Below are 6378 nucleotides of genomic sequence, written 5' to 3' on the forward strand. Positions count from 1 at the left end.
AACCCCCAAAATAAATACATCCCCAACAAGGCGCCACTCTAAGGGATGCCCAAAACAAAATCACACAAACCCAAACCCGGAATATTCAAAACCCCCCTATGTCTCGACCTCAAGAGTAACGATAGTATCATATGACGGGACAGGGCCCCGCCGTACCCCCGAATAGACGTATACATCTACAACGAAAGAGTCCGTACCAAAATATAGGCTCCGTGTCTTAAGTGGAGCACTCCAAGATAGCCGAATGGAAATCCTAAGTCGTGTAGATCACCAAAACGAGTATCCGTACTGCGGCATGAAACGCACTTCGAAGAAAGGGGTCAGACGAATATGTATCGAGCATGTAAAGCATGAAATACCGTAAAACAGATCATACCGAAATCGGGAGTACGAAAAGTAGTACAATAACCTTAAAACCACAAGTGCTTGCCTTTGAAACATAAATCATGCATGTCAATATCATATCCAATTCATTATGGGACTTAGAAACATAATTAGATAATCATCTTGTACATATGCATATATATAACGTGTCCCGCCCTACGAGTGAGGACTGCGATAAATAAAATCATCATATACATGTACATATAACGTGTCCCGCCTTCAAAGGAGGGACTCGGTGAACGGGAGTCATCATATGCCATCCCGGCCGCCATCCCCGTCTCATCATATCATCATGTCATCATATCATCATATACATATATATATATAACGTGTCCCGGCCCTCTAGTGAGGGACTCCGTCAATAATGAAATGTGGAGTTGTGCACGACGACGTGTCCGGCCCGGACCCGCAGCGACAATAACAAGAAGCACGAAAGCGGCAGCGAGAAACCATATGCACATAAAATCATCTTTGAGACTCGATAGGTAAGTAAGAAATCAACGCTCGAGTATCAAACGATAGTCATGTTAAATCCGTTCTAAATGCCATTAGGACTACGCTAAAGAGAGTCTTAGGGATCGTAGACATGTATCAAACCAATCCGAGCCCGCCTATGAAAGTTACGGACATTTTTCATTATAGAATCCCCTACGAACGTATCAAAGCAATCCGAGCCCGTTTATGAAAGTTACGGACCTTATTCATTATAGAATCCTTTTGGAATAGGATCTCTCTATGCATCATGTACTATCCAATCATACAAAAGACTCAAGGGCAATGGCTCGACCATATTAAGAAGGCTAATATCAAGAAGTGAATAAGAATCGTAGACATGCTCGGAACTTATGAATAGAGTTACCCCGAGGCTCGTATCGTATCTTACTTACATCTAAGACATGCCAAAATAAAGAAAGGATAGGCTTTACATGCCTCGTTCGCTTCTTAAGCTAACCCGAACTTAAGTCTCGGGCTTCCCAAGATCTACAATAACGTCATTAGACACCAAACATTAGATATAGGTACTTAGGAATCCAATCCTAAGCTAGCACTTCATCTATAGAAATTTGGGCAGCATTTCCTTTATAAGTTCAACAAACCCCGAGAATTCTGTCACACCCCGATCTCACTAAGGTGTGATGGGCACCCGACCCCATATTCGGAGCCGAGCGAACCCGCTGACTCTTATTACTCACATAACCTCTCTGGATTCTTAAATCAAATGAGAGTAAAATACATAGTAAAATTTTCAAAATCTTTTTGTCGTCTCTCAAAATAAACACGGTCTGTAAGCTTAAGGACTCTATAGCATAATGTGTAATAAAAACATATCAGCTAGTAGGGCCGTTTTCAAAACTGGCACCCTAGACCCACGACTCTGTCTGCAAAGTCTCTAACTCGAACATGACATCGTAGCATAGGACTCTTGACCCGGCAACTCTCCAGAGCTAATGGAGATGCCAACTTCGCTGGAACATCTACTATAATGGCTTCTGATCATCTGGGTGTACCTGCGCGGCATGAAACGCGCCCCCCCGAATAAGAGGGGTCAGTACGAGCATGTACTGAGTATGTAAGGCATGACAAGCAACTCAGTAGGGGATGTAATCATGTGTAATAACAGTGTGGAGATGTAGAACATATCATGTAGAAGAGAGTATCCTGTACATATAGGACATATCATGTGTAAGGCTGTAACCTGTACATGTGGAACATATCATGTAAAGCTGTAATCTATACATATGGAACGTATCATGTAAAGTGTAACTCCGTACGTAAGTGCCTCGAAGGCGGAATCATGCATGCTTATCCGGTCATATGGTATCATAGCGCCGAACAAATCGGCTCGCCCATAATATATAATACTCCGGCTCGCCCATAAATCCCGCGTCCGGGATGATAAGCCAGCTGACCAGGTGGCAATGAAACATGTTTCCCTTCCCATTCCCCCATGTATACATGTATCCCATCCCCCCAACCCATGTACATATACAGGTATGGCATGCATGAGAGCCCAAAGAAAGTCATGTATCCATCGGAGTGACGAAAGGTCGGAAACCTCCGATTACATTATGGAATAATCATGGTCGTCATGTCTCACCTTGAAGGAACAATAATCATAAGGCGAGACTACCAACGGAAAATAACATTAAGAGAACGTAGAACATATCATATCGTATCATGTCATATCATTTCATGTCATATCATATCATCTCATACCATATCATATCCTGTCATATCATGTCGTGTCATGTCGTGTCATAGTCATTTTCTCATATCTGACATCATCATTGTCATCATGGAATCATAGTCATTGTTTTAGTCATGAAAACTTTCAAAATCGTACAACTTGGATTTGGAGAAGAATGAATATTTTGGAAAACATTTAGGAACTTTCATGAAGAAAATCATGCCTTGGAGTCAAGGGATTAGTTAAAACAACTATTATTTAGTAGTCGGAATGATGTCCAAAAGTCTCCTTTAACTTCAATACGGAAATAAACCAAATGGAGCCATAGGAGGAAATTAGGGGATAGTGGGCCCACCTCGAGTCAAATGAGGCGGCGTACACAATTTACGTATAATACGTTTCATGACAAGACTTAGGAGAGTTTTAGGGTAAACGGATCCTATTCATGCAAGTTCTAGGTGTTTAGACAATTCTTTCAACTATTCATAAGCATTTAATTCAATTCTACTGAATGAATAGTAGTCAAGTTCAAGCTCGGATTTCTAGAATTAGAGTGGTCCCCGAGACACGTATTCAAGCCTATTACATCTAAGACATGCCAAAGGAAGAAGAATGAAGCCTTACATACCTTTTCCGCCTCTTAAGCTTCTCCAAATTCGAATCCCGTTTTCTCCAAAATCTACAAATGGTCATGTTTACCAATTATCAATAGTGGACTTTTAGCATTCAAATCTTTAATTCACTATTTGTCTACAGAAATTTTGGCAGCATGTCCCCTGTAAATGCGCCATCCCCGAGAGTCTAACTCGGCAAATTTTAATCAACAATAATCCGGGAATTCAACCAGGCCAAACCAACAATCATAACAATAATATCAATACTCAACTCACAACATGTTCAAGACATTCCAACCCAAATCTTCCAAATTCCATAAGAACTCCGACAATACATTTATTTCTTTCAAACTCATAAACTATATCAACAATCCGCGTGCTAACGATCATTATTCTCATGCACACAAGAATCTATATTAAAATCATATTGCTCTCCAAAACAGTCCACAACATTTCCGACTTCCATTTGAGTCATCAACCTTCATTTTCATCACATAATCTACAACAATCAACAACCAAAATACTATATAAAATGAGTTCATTATATTTTACTAAAAACAGCCCCTACACGGCCAAGTTTCAATCTACACAATTCCATGAATTCCATTCATTTCTACATGCCAAACATATGCAAACCATCCATAACAACATCAACCAAACGTTAAATAGAGTTTGTTCATCATTCCTTCACCAACAACGTGTACACGGCTACCCTCACCATACCATATTTTCATGAACTTCACTCATTCCTACACTCCACAACATACACAAATCATGCATAACATATGAAAAACAAGATTGAATCATACCTCTTCCATTCATCTTCTCCACCTCTCGGCTAGAACAACACTTGCAAGGATGAATGATTTTCTTGTTCCAACAACTACTCCACGTCGACGAGGACCCTTCACTTAGTAGGAGAGCTTGAAGGAAAGAATTTTCCATGATCAAATTTGAGGGGCTGGTTTCGGCCAGCCCTCTCTCCATGGCCTAACCCTTTTTTTTTCCTCCTCTCTTCTTTGTCTTGAATTTTCTAGAGTTTATGGATGATGAATATGTCTTGTTTGGTCATATATATATATATATATATATATATATATATATATATATATATATATATATATATATATATATATATATATATATATATATAATTGCAAGCATGTGGCCGGTCATGTGCCATTTTCTTTCTCCAACTTTTTTTCTCAATTTTTCTAGAAATTTCTCAAGTCTTGCATGGTCATGAATTATGAATTCATACATGCACATGCCTCCTACAATATGAGGTGAGCACATGGCTCTCTTTTTGGCTTGAAACAATTGGCCAACATATAGGTGGGGCCACCTTGGCCTTTTTGGCCATTTCATGAAATATTTGTTTCCACTCTTAGCCCTTAATTTCTCCTTATTCCAAATTTATCCTTAACGCTCCACACCAATAGAAATGAATACGCAACTTATGCATTCTAGAAAAAAAATTATAACCTTGTCCTTAACTTCCCGCCATTAACTCGAAACATTCAAATGTACAAAATGCGGGGTGTAACAAATTCAACTCGGCCAAATCATCAACAACAATACCAACAACCATACTAACAACATCAACAAGTAATTCAAAACGTATTCTAACGTTAGTAATTCCTTTCTATATAATTCGACGACATTTTATTTTCATTCAAATCAACCACATACAATCAAGCCAACACCAATGGTCACACATTCAAGTACTAACCCGAGACCATTCAAACAAGACTCGAGAACACTTCAACCAATCCACACAATATTCAAAACAGCCCAACCAACCTACAACATAACCCGAAACCGCCAAACTCAATAAGAACAACAACAACACATTCCTCTCTTCAAAGTTCATGAACTATACCAACAATCCACACGTTAACAACTTCATTCTCATAAATACAAGAAACTATATTAAAATCACATTAGCTTCTAAAACAGCCACAAACGATTACAACTTCAACTTGAATCATTAATTCTTCATTTTTACCATAGAATCCACAACAACAACAACCAAAATATCAATTAACATCAATTCACCATACTTTATAAAATCAACCCCTACACGGCTCAACATCAACATATATGATTCCATGAATTTCATTCATTTCTACACACTACCACACATTCAAACCATCCATAACACATGTAAAAGAAGATTAAACCTTACCTTTTCCACTTAACTTCTCAACTTGGCTAGGGTTGTAAATTGAAAAAATGAATGGTTTGATTGCTCCAACAACTACTCCACGTTAATAAGGACCTTCCAATTAGTTGAAAAGCTAGAAGAAAATTATTTTTTTTGATCAATTCTCAAGGCACCATGTTCGGCTAGCCATGGCCGAATTTCTCTCTTCTCTTCTCCAAGTTTCTAGAGTTGTGACGATAATGAATATGTCTTGCTTTGTCATCAACCATCTATATATATAAATACATAGCCCCTACAAAGTGGACACATGCCCCCACTCATAGCTTAAGGCAATCAAAATTAGCCAAGCCATGGGTGGTACCCCACACGACCACATGGCTTTTTCATGAAATATTTTTTTCAACTTCTAGCCCCTAACTTTCCTTAATATTCCATACCAATAAAATTATAAGCAACTTGTGCCTTAAAACAAAATCGGAGGTTAAAAGTCTCTACCTCGTATCCCGAAATAGTCTTGTCCTTAACTTATCACGACTAGCTCGGAATACCCCAACGTACAAAATACGGGATATAACACGAATAACCAACAACATGGTGATTTATTTTTACCCCATTCCCAACAGGGCAAACGTCGACATCTGCGCCTAAATTGCAGTCTTCCCTGACTACGGTAATGGTGGCATCATCGATACAGGATTCGAAATTCTCCACCGAATCAAGATGGTGAGAGATTTTGCAGTCATCTGCATATTTAAATCCCGATGGAAGGATATCAGCAGCAAGAAACTCTAATTCCTCGTCAGGACCAATGGCCCCTGTTGGCAGCAGAGGCGGAGAATGAGGAGGAGACGAAGACTGATCTTCACCCTGGGTTAGTAATGGAAGAGAAGCCATGACCGTGGTAAGGATGTGAGTTTGATATGCAACCATAACAAGATTTGGAGAAACAAGGGTTAGGGTTGGAGAATAAAAATGCACGGCAAAGCAAAAGAACATGGGCTTTATATAGAGGAGAGTCCAATGGG

Source organism: Lycium ferocissimum, chromosome 2 (assembly GCF_029784015.1).
Source record: "Lycium ferocissimum isolate CSIRO_LF1 chromosome 2, AGI_CSIRO_Lferr_CH_V1, whole genome shotgun sequence".
Lineage (NCBI taxonomy): Eukaryota > Viridiplantae > Streptophyta > Magnoliopsida > Solanales > Solanaceae > Lycium > Lycium ferocissimum.